The sequence below is a fragment of the Megalobrama amblycephala genome, linkage group LG2, assembly GCF_018812025.1.
Source record: "Megalobrama amblycephala isolate DHTTF-2021 linkage group LG2, ASM1881202v1, whole genome shotgun sequence".
In the NCBI taxonomy this organism is placed as follows: Eukaryota; Metazoa; Chordata; class Actinopteri; order Cypriniformes; family Xenocyprididae; genus Megalobrama; species Megalobrama amblycephala.
Genome location: NC_063045.1, coordinates 17,905,190 through 17,925,605, shown reverse-complemented (window position 1 = coordinate 17,925,605; position 20,416 = coordinate 17,905,190). Strand labels below are relative to the sequence as shown.

General features: G+C 39.0%; 1 protein-coding gene across 3 annotated transcripts in view; it reads right to left on the bottom strand.

Annotated features, from left to right (window-relative positions):
• Positions 1 to 20,416, bottom strand: part of gpc1a (glypican 1a) — a 36,741-nt gene that overhangs the window by 10,468 nt on the left and 5,857 nt on the right. Inside the window, exon 1 of one of the 3 annotated variants that reach the window (XM_048163962.1) lies at positions 16,647 to 16,704. The exons of 1 other annotated variant lie outside the window; for it this stretch is intronic. The gene's annotated coding sequence lies outside the window, so the exon portion shown is untranslated. Of the gene's footprint in view, positions 1 to 14,680; positions 14,766 to 16,646; positions 16,705 to 20,416 lie in introns of those variants that run through there. One more of the 3 variants, XM_048163955.1, reaches the window with a different exon arrangement.

Below are 20,416 nucleotides of genomic sequence, written 5' to 3'. Positions count from 1 at the left end.
ATTAACATTATAAAAATGTGGTCACAAACAAACAAACAAAAAAAAAAAAAAAACAGTGAATGAAAATTTAAACCACACTCTGTCAGTAGGTGGCGCTTATGGAGAAGCAGAAATAGAGCTGTTTCCCCGGTAACCTCTGTAAACTCAGTTTTATATTATTTACGACTAGGTAAGCTTATCAGTTTGACAGAATTTTCTACTTCATTGTGTTATAAGAAGTCAAACTATATCATTTTCCATTATCAAAGCATTTGTTATGAAAAATAGCAACCTACACATAACCTATAGAAACAATAGAAGATGTCACAGGTGTAATATAAATCTAGTGAATTCCCTTAATAGGTTATAAATTCTACAAGTTAGCCAAATTTACCATAATTACTACAATAAAACTATATAAATTCTAGTAAGGGTGGGTCATGAATAGTTTAAAAAGCTCCCTAATAATTGTTGGCGCAAGATTTGTTGTCCTCTTTTCAGTCTTTTGTTCATTTTGTCCATCAGTCTAGATCACGTTTGACTTTCTCTATAGCGTTTCAAAGTGTTTAACTCTCAATAGAATTCAAATGGATCGCACATTTTATCATCAGTGTCGCGATGGCTCGTGGAAATCTTATCAAACTTTTGGAGCTTAATAAGATTCAGTGTAGCAGCCTGGTATGTTTCGCTTTTGATTCGCGCACTAATGTATTAAATAAACAAAGGCTTCATTTGCGCTGATGGTCTTTTCAGTTTGTACGGGAACTTAAGCGCTTATAAAAGCTCTGAACGCATGATGTAGGCTATATAGTTAATTAATAGTCTTATTTCCTCACCACCATATTCTCACGCCGTGACCGCTGCAGTGAGAGAACTGCGCTCAATGCACCGCTCAAAACACCGAGCGGCTTTGATCGGAGATCTCTCACTGCAGCGCGAACACGCACTGTGAAGCCTGTTTTTTAGCCGATGATGAGCGGGAAAAGGTAGAATGACAGAAGTGCTCATGCACCAATTACAACAAAGAATCGCGAGTTTACACAACAGCAGTGGACACACAGTTAAAGGAGAAGCTAACAGGACATTATTTTATGGACTTTCGAAGTAAAAAAAAAGTGGGTATACGCAAATACTGATCCTTAGAAGTCGTAATACGCAAACAGCCCTGAGCAAAAAGTAAGCATACGGCGTATGCGTGCGTATGGCCCCGACTACACCACTGGTATGGCACCAGAGAACCAGTTACTCAAATAACATCATATATCAAGCTCCATAAGATTTTAAACTTAGACTGATGAATGAAAAGGTAAAACATGATGTCTAACTTCAACAAAACAAATAAAGATTCAATGTTATATATTAGCGGTTTTGTATCAGTAGCTTGTAGTTAAAGGGTAGCTTGTGTGTAGTTTAACTATGAGTAGCTTTAGCTTGTAGCTTAGCAGACTAAGGTTTCAAAATAGCTTCCCCTGTACGTTACTTAACACAGAGCACTGGGTCAGTGAGGTCCTCTAGAGAGCAAGAGCTTCTTGAACCCGGCTGACATTTAGCAAACAACTTTCCCGGTTAAGCTTGGGTCACGGCTTAGGGAACTAGAGCGAGAGATGCTATCACCACCATGCATTTTTTATGCTGCCTGACTGCAGCGAGAGTGAAAAATCACAGAGAAGCACAATTTTATGCATTCACCGGCTGTAGCATAGGGGCTAAAATATTTGCTCTGGCCATATTATGGTTAACCTGACAGTCATCCAATCAGATCTCCGGTGTATCTGCGGTTTAGTACCTATAAATGTTTCTTTAGCCTTGAGTGCAAGTCTTTTAAGCAAATATTTTATTTATAGAAATAAAAAAAAAAAAATGGCATAAAGATGTACAAGACCACTCAGATCATTTTAAACCAGCCTTAGCCAAAGTAAGCACTGTTACTTTTAATCACTGACAATAAATGAATAGTTTTATAATGTGTCAGTTAATGTTGTTATTGTTTACTAAAGCCAAAACAAAAAATGGTTTCCATTAATGGAAATAACAATGAAATAATTAAAAAAATAATAACATATAAATGCTACTGAAATGCAAAATATTAATAATAATATAAAAGTAGAAATAAATTCTGGCTCTCAGAGGCCAGGTTTTAAATGTGCTCAGCTGCATTAAATCACATGCACCCATGTAATGGGGCCGTTTTGAAATGTGTACGTTCGTACATCAACAAGCGGCGAGATCCCAAGATCATATTCCGCGTGTCGCTCTGCATTTTGTGGTGTTAAAGTGCCTTCAGTGTCATTACGCATCTCATCCCGAGCCCTTCATTGCAGTCCGTGAGCAGCCCGGGAGTGTGGCCTGCATATCAATGTGTACTGACGAGGGACCGCGAGACACAAGACAGATGAAGCTTTTCTTCCCGCTCTGGCACACAAAGGAAGAATCTGTGCTGACAATGTGACCGCAAAACTATACATATATGTACATTTACATTACAGCTGGGATCTCACTTTACACATTAACTAGACACATATGAAAAGAAACATCCTAAGCACACTGGATAGATTGCTGTATTTCACAACGCAACTGCATATTTTTAGCACAATATCTATTACAATTTTTCACATCTCTGATTATTGAGAACAAATTCTACACAGCTACTCATATGCAAATGTAACAGTGAAGTCCTGTACATTTATGTTCTTGCATTTTTTATGGCATTAGCAAGCTCCGGTACTTAAGGGGGTGATAGAGTTTTCTTTAATTGTCAGTGCCATTAAACTGGGCAGCGTTTCCCAAAAGCATCGTAAGCCTAAGTTGATCGTAGCTCCATTGAAACCAATGGAGCTACGATCAACTTAAGCTTACGATGCTTTTGGGAAACGCTGCCCTGGATGATATTAGTTAGAGCTATAAACATATCAACGTTTAACTTCACTTTTAGGCATACACTTACGCACTTCCCCTCAGGGGAATCCCTGCCGCCACTTTGAAGTGCGTTAAACTTTGTCAATTGGGCGAGGGAAGTTTATTTGAACAGACCCTTGACCCCTTGGAATTATTTTGACATTTAACCGCATAGTAGCCTACTTGTAGCTACCTTAAGCTGATTGTCATAGTTTATTGTATTGTTATCATTTTCGTTTGTGTAATTTTTTATATTTTCTCCAACAGCCCAAGCATTTCATGCAGTCCTATAGAATGTAAAACAAATTCAAAGGAAATAATAAATCAGCTCTAGAGCGCGTGATCAAGAGCTTATGTGATCAAGGGCTTAAGCTGAGTTTACACTGCACGATTTTAGGCCCGATTTTCACTCGACGACAGATTTTCTAACCTTTCATTTAAGTAAAACAATTGAAAATGGGTGGAAAAGCTCATTATGAAATAAATGTTTTTCTCTAGTTCATGTTGGCCACAATTATTGGCACCCAATTATTGCAATGTCCTTTTCCCAAGATAACAGCTCTGAGTCTTCTTCTATAATGCCTGATGAGATTGGAGAACACCTGATAAGAGATCAGAGACCATTCCTTCATGCAGAATCTCTCCAGATCCTTCAGATTCCCAGCTCCATGTTGGTGTTTCTTCTCTTCAGTTCACTCCACTCATTTTTTTTAGGTTTCAGGTCAGGGAACTGGGATGGCGATGGCAGAAGCTTCATTTCGTGCTCGGTGACACATTTTTGTGTTGGTTTTGATGTTTGTTTTGGATCATTGTCCTGATGGACAATCCAACCACTGCCCATTATGGGATTTCTAGCAGAAGCGGTCAGGTTTTGATTTTTTATCTGTTGGTATTTGATAGAATCCATGATGCCATGTATCTGAACAAGATGTCCAGGACCTCCAGCAGAAAAATAGGCCCACAGCATTAAAGATCCAGCAGTATATTTAACCGTGGGCATGGGGTACTTTTTATCCATGTGTGCACCAAACCCATCTGGTGGGTTTGCTGCCAAAAAGCTATTTTGTTAGTTTCATCTTACCACAGAAGCCGGTCCCATTTGAAGTTCCAGTTTTGTCTGACAACTGAATATGCTGGAGTTTATTTTTGGACGTGCAAAGAAGGATTTTTCTTGAAACCCTCCCGAACAACTTGTGGGGATGTAGGTGCTGTTTGGTAATTTTTTAGGCTTTCTGAGACTCAAGACTCAACTAAGCAATTCTCCAGCTGTGATCCTTAAAGAGTCTTTGGCCACTCAAACTTTCCTCCTCACCGCACATTAGGACGATTTAGACACACGTCCTCTTCCAGGCAGATTTGTAACATCTTTAGTTGATTGAAACTTCTTAATTATTGCCCTGATGGTGGAAATGGGGATTTTCAATGAGTTAGCTTTTTTCTTATACCCATTTTCTATTTTGTGAAGCTCAACGATCTTTTGCTGCACATCAGAACTATATTATTTGTTTTTTCTCATTGTGATGAATGATTAAGGGGATTTGGCCTTTGTGTTTACACATATTTGTACTCCTGTGGAACAGGAAGTCATGGCTGCACAATTTCATGCTCCTAGTCATCCTGGTGTGCTAAAAAATGTAAATGTGAATGGGAATATACTTCAGAGATATTTTACTCAGAAGAATTTCTAGGGATGCCAATAATTGTGGCCAACATGTATTGGAGAAAAACATTTATTTCATAATGAGCTTTTTCCCCCATTTTCAATTCTTTTCCTTCAATGAAAGGTTAGAATTTTGTGAATTTTTTGAATGAAAGATCAAAAAGATAAACAATGCAGATTCATTTTTACAGCCACCTTTGCTCATATTTACTAAGGGTGCCAATATTTGTGGAGGGCACTGTATTTGGCATGCTAAATATCTGGACCTGTCTGCGATTAAAAATCCTGCTGTGTGAAATGTGTTCTGACTGAAAATAACATCAGTGATGACCTACAGCCAATGAGAGAGCAAGATACAGGGCAGTGGGAAGTTCAGGTAGGAGTTATAGACATGTGTCTCCCCAACAATGTCCTCCTCCATAATCTTTTTTTCTTTTCTCCTTTTCGCTGCAAATTAGCACACAGACAATTGGATCACAAGCTTCTAGCGGCCTAACACTTTTAATAACAATTCCAGTCTTGCGCAAGAACTCTGGTCTCACATGTGACCTTGCGTTATTTCCTTATCACTTCTCGCGTTTGTTTGGTGGTGAAACATGGTTTGCGGACTAGACAGAGCTGGGGGCAATTCTTCCTATTGTAAAGTCATGGAATGTGAAACTCCCTGTCGCTGATTCATCATGCAATGCGCACACAGCAGTGACTGAATGCTACCCCAGATAATCATGCAGTGTGAAAAGAACAGTGATCTGACGACGAACTCATAATAGAGTGCCTCAGAGATGATGTGTTTTTGTATGCAAAACCCGGAAGCGAGTTAGCATTTTAAGGCTTCCGGTTCCATCGCCCTAAAGTCTATAGGTTTTTTGAATGGATTTTTGCTTAATCGCCTGAAATAAGGTCTGTAGATATCAAAGCCTCTAAATATTTTCATATTCAATATTCAGTTCTCAATATTTTGATTTGTTTTGATCTATGACATAAAACACACCAGTTATAACCCACTTGTGGTTTTTTAAACCTTTATTGTGTCTTAAAAACGGCGGTTGCTAACAAGTTGCTAAAAGGGACTACTTCCTTTGGCGGAGACTTTAGACGCCATCATGACAAACATTTAGACAGCATTTCTCATGAAAAAGTAAATAAGTATTCATACACTGCGCAGATCATAATCAGCGAGCATGTTTTTAAATAAATTTTGAGGAAGCTAGGTGGTGGTGACGTTGATCCACGACCATGGTGTGCTGTAGTCCGTTTATAGCCTACTGTTAGCTTTTTATATCTGACGACTTTATTTAGGCTTCAAAATGTATAAAAGTTGTGTTAACTTGTAAAGATTATCTTGATAGACAAAACGTGTAAGCGGGGGGGAGGTAACCCCCCCAATATTCAAAGCCATCAGTTACAACCCCCCCAATACAATACAACCATACCAACGTTCAACCCCCCCAAAGTTGAAACCAAATCTACGCCCTAAGTGTCATAACCCTTTGTAAAACACAGAGCTTATTTTTTGCGATTTTCTAAAAGTCTATGGGAAAAATGCATAGGCTTTCGATCGAGGGAACCAGTGTACCGCTAACTTCCGGGTTGGCCTAAAAAACACGTCATCTCTGAAGTACTCTATTAGGGGTTCCATTTAAACACACTGCAAGGGTTCCACCAGCAGTGGGCACTCATAAGCAATGACGTACATCCTAATGAACGAGGAAAGTTAGTGGGGGAAGGTTGTAAAAAATGAACTTAAATGCAGCCCAACTGTAAATAACTTGCTCAGCAAAAGAAAGTTAAAGCTAATGCAAGTTATAGCACTGCTAGTGGCAATGCTGAGAATGACACAATTTTAAATGCAACAAAATGTGGAATCACATCGTAGGTAGCATCACAAACTCTTCTTAAGTACAGTTTGCTTAGGACCTTACAATATTTTTATACAAAAAAAGAATGACTAAATTTATAATAACTGGATGCCTTACTTACTAAATTAAACATGCAATGCAATGAGTAACATGACTAAATGTATTATACTGCTGTTTGAAAGGTTTATTGTAGCATATCGCTCACGGTTTCACACAGCATTTTCATTAAAGTATACAGTGTATACTGCTTAGTAAGCAGTATGCTAGTATTGCATTCTGAACGTAGCCAGGAAAAGAGACTAACAGAGGCGGATCTTGTGTGTGCAAGTGCAAACTGAATCTCCCATAATTCCAGGCAGATCAAGAGATGATGCATATCTTTATGAATGCAGGACGCTCGCCAAGGCAATTTTTGAATAAGCTAAAAATAAATCCAGAGGAATTATCTCTTTTCTGTACAGAATAAACATTGTTTGAGCCTCCTTGTGCCGTGTACGTTTGTTGGATGAAAATCGACAGGCTGCCAACGGAACAAGACCCTGAATCAAAGCCTGACAGAGAATCACCTGTCAGCCGCTGCCATCTGCCCTGAAAAATCAAGGGTTTCTTCAGACAGCCTAATTGTTAGAGATGGACAGCTAGACAAATAGTCGAGCAGGATGACAAACAGGCTGAGATGGAGGAGAAACCTTGTGTGGTGTCAGATGAAGCAAATCCCTTCAAGTTAAACTGTTAGGAGGTAGCTTTCAACCCAACTGGCGCAATCCCTTCAGGGCCGGTGACTATTTAATCAAACGAATGCTCCATGCGGTTTAGTGCTGAGTGCTCTTTTTCCATTCTTTTCCCTTGCATGCCTCTTTGATATTCACTTACATGCTGCAAAATACATCACGGCATACTATCTATGCTTGAACAGGTCATTACAAATAATGAAGGGCTTTTGAACAAAGCACTTGGAAAATGTAGAGTGGTTTCTTACAAGCACTTCTGTCTGTGCTATTAAACCATATATGTTTTTATTCAAGTATTTTGCTATGAACATTTTGTTTTAGCAGACTTGCTTAGCAAAATCTTCCTCAAACCATTGCTCTGTGATAACAGTAGATGACCTGAAAAGAAAAACGTAAAAGTAAAAGAAAACAATCACGCCAAAACAGAAATACTGAGAAACGCAGGTAGTAGCATCTGCATTCTGGTACTTACATAAAGTATGTTTCTGGAAATATAAATTTCACCTGGAGGACAAAAAATGATCAAACATTTATGCTAGCTAAAAATCTTTATTGTTATGTATGTAGGTCACATAACAAAGACTGTCTCAAAGACTGAAGCTATGTGAATTCATTCTGATATGTTGAATGATTTTTACGAGTTTGTTCTGTAGACCACATTCCAACAAGAAAATCTGCGCTAATTCATAAAGAAGCACTGATGTTGACACAACGGACTAAAACAACTTCTTGCCTTCTGGATTGGCTTCTGAAATTTGATTTGGACTGACTTCAGAAAAAAAGGCGAGGCCTCATTTAAAAGTGAACAACCAAACAGTAAGAGGAAGTTCTTTTGAGGGATGTTCTTCAAGTTCATCTTCAAAGCCCCTGACATACCAAGGTGAATAGTTCTTTTATTTTTCATCTCCGTACTTTCCTTCTTTTCTTGGGAGTGGATTTGAGTGGACTCCTTTGAGATGAGAGCAAAGGCTGCCTCAGGCACCGGTTTACCAGAAGCAGGTGCGCGAGGATCTACAGGTGAGGCCTGTTGAGGTTTGAAATCCCAATGCTGGCCAAAAAACATGCTCATGTCCTCCGTGCCTGATTAACAGGGTGTCTCTGAGGAATGAGAAAGTGTTTGGTAAGCTTGCTTCTCAACCAAGCCCTTCTGGAAGACTTATAAACACCACACCCGCGTTACCACACAAGTGCCACATAGCACAACGCTCAGGAACAAGCTCAGCAAGTAGTAAAAGAATTTATGGAAACACACTGAGAGGTTTATTTAAAGTACTACAAAAGTGGAGCTCAAGTGCTGATATATTGACATATATACAAATGACACCTGTGTGCTAAGAAGAAGTGTGCTATTATGATATGATACGAATGAGTGAAAAAAATAACACCAAACTATTTCGAAGGAGGGACCAAGTCATATCTAGAGACCAGAATATCACATAAGCAAGAATGTGCTCTTTTGAGTTAAGCCAGTAACAACCACTCAGAACACCTACATAGCAACACCCTGGTAACCACCTTGAACACCCTAGCATTGATTTGTGCTAAATATTTTTTTCAGAAAATGCAAAAATCGATGTAGTATGATGCCTATGTATACATTAAATCTAAGTAGACCAAGCGAAAAAAAAAAGAAAAAAAAACTAAGCTTGTTTTCGTTTTTAGTCTAAAACGTGAATTGGTTGACAGTGTATATGCGGCCATGTTGTCTGGTTTACTCACAAATCAGAACATGATGACAACTGTGGCACAGAAAACTCTAAGCTGGCCGCCATTCGCGACTAATCGTTGGATCTGACCTTCTTTTTAAATATGGGGTCACTGGTGACATGGCGCTTTGCCCAAACATTGGTCTCAATTAAGAGGATAAGCTGCCTTTAATGAACACAATGCAATATCTCTATAATCCCCAACAGAGCAATGTCCTCAGAGGACACTGGGAAAATAAGCACAGGAAAAATGAGTCTAGGAAGACAAAGAGAGAGAAGGGGGAGGAAGTGTGTAACCTAGAGCAAATTTATCTGTCAAAGAAGTGTGCCAAACACCTCCGCATTTGTGTCAGCATCATGGATTTGAATTTAAGCATGGATGGATTAACGCACGGCCCTGCCAACTGTTTTCCCAGGGCTCCAGACCAGCAGGGGGCCCTGATAAACTGCATAAATGGTGCATATTTTCTAGAACAGGGTAGTTTTATACAGTTCTTGTAAATATAGGTAAAATGAGGCAGTGAAGCTTAAAACAACTTATTCAAAAGAAACATGCTTTGCAAAAGGGATGGAAACTACCATGGCTTGACATTAACACCGGCCAACCCGCCAAATGCGGGTGTATTTCACCAAGTATAACATTCCAATCAACCAATCAGATTTGAGGGACAAGTTTACCATTTATGTCAAGTTTAGGCTTACAACCTGGGTAAGGTGCTTCCACAACAGTGTTATTCAACTATCATTTAGGGATAGGTTATGGGTTAGGTTTAGGGGTTGGGAAAAGGTTAGGACTAAATTTTCAGATAGGAATGTTGTTTCAGGATCAACAAATTGTGTTGATCCAGGAACATGTCTAACTTGGCAAAATCACGGTGACCGTTAAAGGGCTTGAATTTCGGCATGGGATTGCGCATATTGCACATGTTGTTACTGTCACTTGACTTTCCAGCATCAGTTTCGATGCTTCACTGTCATTTATAAATTCCCTCCGGTTGCCTCATGGGATAGTAAAGTGTCCATCGAATGCGCACTTCCGAATCTCTGAAGTGGAAGTAGTACGTCACTTTTCGCCTACTGTTTTCGAATACTATTTGGACATACTACTCTTCTGACATACTGTTTTTCACATAATATATAGTAGGGAAGTATTCGATTTCGGACGCAGCTCATGTTTGTCTGAGGAACAGACTAGCAATAACACCTTACTTTAAGCACCCTTAATCTAAGCAAAAGCATCATTCTTCGCTAAAATGGTAACCCAAAATGTCAGAAACTCTCAACATAACTGTATATTAAACATTATGTCTTCCCCTTGTGTCACAATCAAAAACATTAAAGTTCAACATTCACTCTCCTGCAAAGTATGCTGGGGAACTACAAATTCCCTGCCCAGTTTCAGTTAATGGCAACAAAAATGTCTGATTAAAAATGGTAGTCAGTAAACGTACCGAAAGGAAAGTTGTGACAAAATGATCAAGAATTGTGACAAAGTTTGGTCATTTTTATTAATCGAAGAACTCTATGATGGGTCTGACACCACTTTATACTTTGCATCAAAACTAGATCTACACTTAAAGGTGATCTAAGTGATGTCACACGTTTTTAGGCCAAAACATTTTTTGTCACATACAGCAAACATCTCCTCACTATCCGCTAGCTGCCTGTCCCCTGAACACACTGTAAAAAAACGCGGTCTCTGTAGTCGCCACAAGCTCCGAAAACGGCAACAAAAACAAACTGGTGCAGCCTGGACCACGAAACATAATAAACATGCTCCAGCCAATAACCGACAAGAATGATTTTAAATGTGCGTTCATGACTGTTTCAGGAAGCACGGAGGGGAGGGGGAGGAGGAGGAGGAGGGAGGGTCTAGCTAGCCTCTGTTTTGTTTGACAACACTTCGAACGTCAACAGGAAGTTACTCCGCCCAGGATCGCTTAGAGAACCTTTAAGTCTCCACTTGAAGGCTGTTAGTAAAGGGTCGGGAGAGATCTCGTTTTGTAGCGTCTTAAAGGTCCCGTTTTTTGTGGTTTTTTGAAGCTTTGATTGTGTTTATAGTGTGCAATATAACATGTGTTCATGTTTCGCGTGTAAAAAAACACAGTATTTTTCACATAATTTACTTATCTGTATACCGCTGTTTCCACTGTCATAAAAACGGGCTGATGACTTCCTTGTTCTATGAAGTCCCTCCTTCAGAAATACGTAACGAGTTCTGATTGTGCCAGCGGTTCCTGTGTTGTGATTCGCTTTAGCGCTCCTTGCCCGGAAAGGTCACGCCTCTTACCATAACGTGGAGATGCACGCGCTCAGTGTTATTGTAAACATGTCTTTAATTTTACCCTATCAATTTGAGCCGGAATCAGACCCGGTGATTGGACTGCGGGATGAAAATAACAGCGTTTCGACGACATGGCGACAAACACACTCTACAAACGCAACTCTTGTGTATTCCTGTGGGCGGAGGTTAGTCAAAAAACTGTTTTAGTGACGTCATTAAAGAAGGAAGTAGAGGGATGTAGTCCAAACTGGCCGTTCGATGTAGGCGACTTCTGTTAAATAAAATATCTCGCTTGGCATTGAACTTTGAGCTTTAACATTTTACAGATTTTATTTATACTCTAACAACAACATTACACACTAACTAAAGTTTGAAACATGGGATCACGAAGAACGGGACCTTTAATGTGCTTCTCCCTTCCTGTGTGTGGCATCCGTGCCCAGGACATCCCAACGTCATAATCTGTTCCTGTATACATGGAGGTACCCTGTTGGTGAATAAAAAACTGATGAAGGATTAAATCCTTATACTACAGGCAGTATAAAAATAATCTGTGGCTTTGTCACCCCTGGTCGACTCATTTAATCTCCGCTCCTGTCCGTTTCTCATCTGGTCTTCCGCCACATTTCCAGGTGACCTTTCTTTCAACCTCTTCCTGTGCCTATTAGCACTCATTACCCCCCTCCCGCTGGGTTTCTCGCACTCTCTTAACCATCTGCCTCTGGTCTCTCTTATCCGCTACCCTGCTGAGTCGCGGGGCTGCTCAAAGAGTCCCGGGCGCCGTGCCGTCTTACATTAAGAGCTTGTGACCCCTGAACCAGGCCTTGCACGAAGCCGCAATAAAGGCGATTGACGGCCACTCGCTTTATGTGCTAAAAGAGACGACTTCAGAGCAAGCCCCGGTATGCCTTATAAAACACTGGAAAGCACCTTTTAATTGATTTCCTAGGTAGTTCTAAGATGCCAGCCCTTCCTTTCTTTGGTAAATGGGTAGGATCGTCAAGCTGAGGTACGTCTGGGGTCTGGCCATAATCGGCGGTGAAAATAGCCCAGGCCTGACTGTGATTTAGTTTGCACATGGTCTGCTCTCATATGCGTGTTTACAGTTTTATGACCCAGGGGAACCAAGGAAGCAGAAGGGAGTGTGAAATATAAAGGCCATAACAGGTTGGTCTAATGAGCTGCTATGATCCTATAACACACAATATATGAGAGGGTTCAAACGGAAAATACAACCCTGTTGACTTTATACTTAGAACGTGATATACAGGCGCCTTTTGGGAAACTAATAAAACAAAAAGTACAGCTTAGTGTTACATAGATAGCATAGCTTAGATATTCGAATTTAACGATAAGAGCAACACCAACATTTAAAACACTATTAAAGGAATGTGGGGTAAAACGAACAAAAAGTAAAAAACTAGAAGTTTTTTTAAATTGCAAAAAAAAAGACAACTATAAGTAAGCCATTCAATGGTTGTTTTCCACAAAAACTGTAAACACTGTGGTGCTATCAAAACATACGCTCTTTTTATTTGAGCAAATCCGACCAGCTCAACATAGCAACAGTGAATCAACCAATGGCGTGAGTTTAGGGTGGGGCTATCTCTATTGTCGGATCTGGAAATCTGTTGAAATGGTTTTTGCAACGGTTTGAATGGCTTTGTGTTTGTTGCTGCAAATACGCTAATTTACATAATCTGCTAATTTACTTTTCTACTACACGTTCCTGAAAGATTGTGAAATATTATTGCAAGCGATTTATCAGTTTATGTTATTCCAAAGAAAAGAAGAACTTTGTCCTCTTAATCTTGGTTCTAAACATAACTTACTCTAAAACAACTTTTGGCTAATGTCACCTAGGGCAAAAAATATGCCGTCTCAAAAACTTATGAATAATATCCCATCCTGTCATACTTTTTTTTTTTTTTCAATTATGTTCTACTCAGAAATGCAATATATCTACAATGAAAAATGTATACTTCCTTAATTCATACATTTGGACTGCATATCATATTAGCTTAGCAGACTTAGCAACATCTAATAAACCTTTTTTTTTGCTTCAGGCAGTACATTGAGGCAGGAAAGATAGGCCCTACGTTTCTTTTACAAGCAACTTCATCTTCTTGAGCATTTGTTGAGATCACGACACGTAGCATGCATTATACATATGCTCTAAAACGTGTGCCTTGCTTCGCTAATGGTGAAAGATGGCTAAGCGTACAACCCAGCTCTTTGAATTGGACATTTCTAGGTTTCCATAAATCTAAAAATACACCGCAGCTCAGACTCTGCTCTGCTGCCTAGACACACACGTGTGCAAGTGAGCATGTGTGTGTGTGTGTGTGTGCAAACAGCACTCGTAATCGTGCGCAATACAATGTTTGCCAAACCTTGTTAAAACAGACATCCTGATCTCTAATCGAGTATGAGGCGAGGACACGTGTGAGAGCGTGGACGAGGAAAACAGGCTAAGGGGTTAAGATGGAGAGAGAGGGTGAAACTTAAGAGAAAGACCACAAAAACTCCTGTCTGGTTACTTTAGTGCTTCTTAAGAAGTATTTTTAGCATGGATTTTGGTGCTGAAATATTCAGCTCTGGTACATATCATGGTGGCTGGAGTTTTTTTTTTAACACTGAGGAAGCACAGATGTCAGTTATCAATGGCAATTTTATGTATAATATACAGAATATATGTGTATTTAGTAATTTTTCCTCAATTAAAAAGTTTTATGAATAAAAAAATTGACTCCAGTCCTATCAGCAGCCTTTTTATTTGACATGGTCGCCATCATGTTGAAATCACATGACCTTTGAATGTGGAAAAAAATTGTCATGGCTGACTGTGAAGTGTGCAGCATAACCTGATTTTGCTGAGTTCAACATGTTCCTGGGTCAACATTTTTGTTGATCCTGGAACAACATTCAAATCAACCAATCAGATTTGAGGGACAAGTTTACAGATTATGTCAAGTTTAGGCTTAAAATCATGAATTGGTGCTTCTACATCAGTGTTATTCATCTATCATTTCCCTCTGATTTTTGGGGTAACTTATGGGTAGGGTTAGGTTTAGGGTTAGGAATAGGGTTAAAACTAAATTTTCAGATTGGAACGTTGTTCCAGAATCAACAAAATATGTTGACCCAGGAACGCATCTAACTCAGCAATATCAGGACGTGCAAAAGTGCATTTTTTTTCTTTCTCAATTATTCATCCCCACCACCATGTGCACCCACTGTCTTCTGTGGACATATTAATTTCAAAATAAAGCTAAAAATGAACTATTTGTTTGAAAAGTACTGTGTAACATTTTACTCTTTTATTCACTAACATTATAGACCTTATAGGCCATCTTTTAAATTTTGTCACTGAACCTCAGTTTTTGCAGAAGTTCTGTTTATTTTTATGGCAGCAGGAGTAATTAGCTAGTGAAGTGGATTAACTTATTGTAGAGTTAACAAAAAACATGAGCATTGTAATGTTTGAAGCGGATGTCATAACAAATGTCAGTACACTGGCAAGGTTCTAAAATGAGCGGCTCATCCATAAATCCATAAGATCTTACCTTCATGCTGTGGAAATACAAACTGGAAAACAGTACACGAGTACAGCACTGAAAAGGGCCCACACACTTTTAGAGATCAGATCATTTGCCGTGTTTTGACTCTGATTGGTGGAATTTTCTGTACAGCATCATGGGTAATGTAGTTTTCACTTCTGGAACCAACTGTTGCACTCTATAGTTTTAAAGAAATCACCACTGTGTACACACTAATACGTTGCTGTACAATAACCGTAAGAGAAACCTTGTAGGAAAAAACAGATAAATCACAAGGCTTTCTGCAAATCGCCAGGCTGGGACAGAGAGAGAGAAAGTGAGAATATGCTTACTTAGTCGACTATAAAAACAGCAAACGATAATGTCATTCTCAGTATGATGCATTAATTTTATAATCCCTCACTGAGTTTTATCGACTGCAGTAGCTGTCATTCGGTGCGTGAGGTTCTTCCAGTGAGCAAGGAAAACGTGCCGTGACTGAAACGGCAAGTCATTATGCAAAATAATAAGTTCTTCATAATTGCTTCCACTCAAACAATAAAAAATGTCACAATAAATAAATCTCATCAGCCTAATGGTCTGTTGCATTGGCTGACAGGGTCGAGACAAATGAACAAAACACACCGAGAACAGATATAATGGACTAGAGTGTGTTTGGCTGCCATATATTCAGTTTTTTTTTTTTTTTTTTTTTTTAACTGCATTTTTATCTTATAAAAAGTACATTTATATAATTATACAAATTAGTATTACATTCATTTTTAATAAATATTATCTACATTTTTTAACTGAAATGTACTCAAATTGCGAGAGCAAAATGAAAAAAAATCCCCAAAATCCACACCTTAGCAACAAATAAAAAACAGAGGGGAAAATGGAAGTGTAATTAAGGAACATTTACAACCTAGCCAGTCAAAGCGACAGCTCAAGTGCTATCCGAATGTTATCCAGTCACTGAAGATGTAAGCTAATGCTAGGTAAAGGGGTCGTTTGAGTGCTTTATTTAACTTAAAATCCTTGCTTTCCAACAAGGTCAATGAGACATGCTCAAATTACCATGCTTGCCGCTGCTAAAATCTGGATTACGAGCCCCAGGATTACGAACAGAGTATTTGAGTCTTAAAGAAATCCTAATCCCCGAGCTGTCACGCATGGAGTCAGAAGTGTGTCTTAAACAGAGAGCATAAATGTTTTGTTTTTAAAATTGCTACACATTTATTTGGCCTTTTAGCATTTAGCATTAGCGGTTCCACTCTGTAAAAGTTGCAACATTTTAGAAACCTCAAATTCGGTCATCTTTACTGTAATTTCAGATATCAGAAACCACTTCTGAGTGATCTTTGATCTGTTTGGGTCATTTTTTCTTTTACCCGGTGTAGTTTTTTCATGATTTTAGAGGAAACATGCTACGCAACCTGTTGGCATTAGCATCTGCTTAATTTGACTACCTTCTCCCAAGTGACAAATTAATTTGCGTTAAAACGTCACAGAGTTGGACACACTGTCTTTGACGTCAACAACAAAAGGTTTGGGACATGTTTTCTCCTCCTTGGTGATTAGCCCATGATTAGCATACTTATTTTGCTACTCTAACAACCCATGACTATTTGGTTGCATTTTATTATTAGCATTTAGCATTGTTAGCATTGTTTTGTACCAAAACATACCTTCATTTTAGAGTTGCGAAACACAGAAAGATGGTAATAGTGAAGGGAGAACATGTTTTGCTAACATTTCATGGTAACTAATGGGAGGCTTTTGGTAGTAGCTGTCTGTTTATGATGATCTACCCTTTCAAACTAAAATTCAGCCCAACTCTTGGCATACTAGCATGTGCCAAACATCACACTTTCACCTTTAATATATTCTGACATCCATTCTTTTTCATTGGATCCAAATCCAAGGAGACACTTAATGAGTAGATGGTAAAGAACTGATAATTCACTGAGTGTCAAAACCCTAAAGAGATTACCTGACTAATACAGTCAACGGAGGATGATGTCTAATGTCCAAACCTTCCCTGAACCCTAATGTGACATGACCCTGTTGTTATGACACTGGATCAGTGTTGCCAAGTCCGTGGTTTTCCCGCTTTTACACTGTTGTTTTACAGGTTGTTTTTCATGTCCGTGGGTTGAAGAGACCCTAAATATATTTAGCCCCTGGAATGCAACTTTTACCTGAACCCTGCCAAAAACGCAGATTTTACCCCTCGGAACATGATTTTTACTGTGGGACCCCCCGTGAAATGCGATTGGGCTAGTTTTGGGCTAGTATTGAGTAGCAATTGGGCGGGTTTTGTTGTGAAAACTTGGCAACCCTGCACTGGATAAAGAACAGAGGGTCTCATTCACTAACCGTGCATATGCACAAATTTGCATGTGAAATCTGAGAATGAATGTTTTAACGAACAATTCATGATTCATCAATAACATTCCTACTGGACTTAAATGCGTTAATATTTAAAGCTGCTGTAGGTAACTTTTGTAAAAAAATTTTTTTTACATATTTGTTAAACCTGACATTATAGCTGCGTTCACGTCACCTCGTATTTACCGGTATCTTGAAATGGCAACACGTGACGTTATATTCGGAGCTGTTCACGTCCTTTGACTGGGAATTAAGCGTTTCCATGGCACCACTATCAACGCCTAAATGAATCTACAGCGGTCAGGTGGTACAGCGGCCACGTGGTACATGTGGGAGCTTTCAGAAAACTCCCAGCTTACAAGCTGTAATTACGATCTCTACGAGGACGTGAACGCATTTTACAAGCTAGAATCTCGTAACTACAGGAATTACGAGGCCGCGTGAACGCACCTCAAGTCCTGACAGTAGAATATGAGACAGATAATCTGTGAAAAAATCAAGCTCCTCTGGCTCCTCCCAGTGGTCCTATTGCCATTTGCAGAAATACACCGCTCCCGGTAAGAAACAACCAATCAGAGCCAGGAGGAGTGTCTTAGCAGTGTCAATCAATCAAGCTCGCGTGCGCGCTGATCACACCCCTCCCATGCACAGCGCCAGCGCATACAAGCTTCAAGATTACCGGTGTGCCGCAGCTTTGCTTATGGCGGAAAAACAATCCAAACTGCCAATTCCTCGAGTGGCACCTGCTCATAAAATAAAGACGGGTAAACGGAAAAAGACAGATGACGATAATAAAAAGGCCAAAAAGAAAGAATTAGATAGAGCCCGAAATAAAACGAAGGTAAATATCGGTGCGGCTTTTCCGAGGTGGAGGGAGCTACGTGTCCTGAACGGATTAAAAACCGATGCAGAGTCAGCCACATTTCTGCTTGATAAGTAAGTATCCATGCTTGATTTGTTTAATTTTTTAGGAACTACACAACTAAGATAATTTCAAAACAGGACTGACAAATTATGTATGGCGTGGTTTCTTGTAGATTTCAGGGTGGTCCTTTGCATATAACATCGTTTTATTTCGCCATAAGCAAAGCTGCGGCACACCGGTAATCTTGAATTTGACGCCTGTACACTGTGCATGACAGGAGTGTGATCAGCGCGCACGCGAGCTTGATTGATTGACACTGCTAAGACACTCCTCCTGGCTCTGATTGGTTGTTTCTTACCGGGAGCGGTGTATTTCTGCAAATGGCAATTGGACCACTGGGAGGAGCCAGAGGAGCTTGATTTTTTTCACAGATTATCTGTCTCATATTCTACTGTCAGGACATAATGTCAGGTTTAACAAATATGTAAAAAATATTTTTTTACAAAAGTTACCTACAGCAGCTTTAATTTTATATATGATTATTTCATCTTAAATATAGTTCATCGTATACAGATATATAAAGCAAGCTCAAGCTGTGAGGTTTCTATATAGCCCATGTATAGAGATGGGTGTGTTTATGAATGACCTTGGGCACGCTCATTTATAACGTGTTGCGAATAGGGTAAAAAATATGGGAGATCTAGTGTGCATTTAAATACAAATTATTCAAGCCATTTTTAGTGAATGAGACCCAAATTTCTTTAAAGTCACAGAGAATAGGCAGATACATGTTACATTTATACATATATTTATATATTTATATCTCACTCTTGTAAATCGTGTTTAATCGAGACAATACACATTTCACAGCACTCTGTGTCTCTGCCACTCAAGCAGTATAATGTTCCTCAAACAAAGAAGCTGACAGAGTTAATAATCACATCTCTGTCTTCATCACTCCTCTTTCCTTTCACCAACATGTTGGCAGCGAGATAACATGACAGCAAATTGGCTAATGCAAAAAACGTGCAATACTGGCAGAGCAAAGTGGCTGAAGGAACGCTGGGCGCTACTGTGAATTATTCACAACAATGCTAGCAAGCGTTCAGCACGAGGTGACAAACACTTGTCGATGGCCACAGAAGACTAATCACAAGCCATTTCATGTATTTAATTAGCTAGAGGTGCAAAAAGCATAGATTAAACAATGAGCTGAATTTGTTTTCAACTAACAAATGTGTCAGGGTTTTCTTCTGTAGTTGTGGAGAGTAAGAAATGCTTAAGGATTTATGCAAGTCAAGAGTGTTATCGGCATACACCATCAACATGGCTGTGTTTATAAGTCTAATGCAATGCTAACTGTTACATGACATGTTCAGTATATGATTGCTACATATATTATGTAGAGTAGACTAATCAGTTGTTTAAAGGGGGTAGATTTATTGACAATTAAGTGGCATTTTGGTGCAAATTCAACTGTCACTTTGAGGCATTTCTATAGGCATTTAGTAGCGCATAACGCTAACAATGCTAAGACTAAGTGTTTGAATCTCAGGGAATGTAACTGATAAAATATACCTTGTATGAAATTGAAGTTACTTTGGATTTTACATAAATGTAAATGGGCGGTCAAAAGTTTAGAATAATTACAACTTTTTAGTCTTAGAAGTTTTTATCATATCATACACATTTCAAAATTAGTGCTGTCAAATCGATTAATCACAATTAATCACATCTAACATAAAACTTTGTGCATGTGTGTATATATATATATAATATATATATATATATATATATATATATATCAGGGGCGTGGCAGTGCCTCCTCAAAAAAAATAGGATGAGAAAATAATCCATATTACATATAAAACAACACAAATATTACAAATTATGACATTAAAAAGAGCGCAAGTCACTCGTATTTCTTAAGGAACACTGCCCAACAGCGACACCCGCAGGTAAAGTTACACAGAGGAGTCATGCCTCTCTTTGCTCTCATAGAAAACCATAGAAAACCATTAGACCATTACCCCCCAGTGGGTTTTGTGGGGGGTAATTGAGAATGAATGGGGGAAAGTCACGTGAGCGGAGGCAATGTCTCCATTGCACTATGAATGGATGTAATTGGTTATGATTGGTTTGTGCCCTAAATCCCGCCTCTTGTTGACATGCACGTTTCGCGCGTCAGTTTGAATGAACAAATGATGGCGTCAATGGGAAGATTAATTGAAAAGTAAATAAACAGATCACCCAGTTAGATATCACTGCTTTATGTCACTTCAAAATCAAACTTGCAATGGACTGAAAGCATGATGACTGCAGGGGTTTTTATTGCAATCAGCTTGGTGAAATCTGTGACAGACGGTGTTTACGGAGCATGACTGATGATCCAAAATAGCCTAAGTTGACTATTAAAAAGAAAAACATCAATACACAAATAAAATATATGTTTAAATTATTATTGCCTTTAGTTATTATTTTGGAATGAATGTAGAAATGCTTAAAAC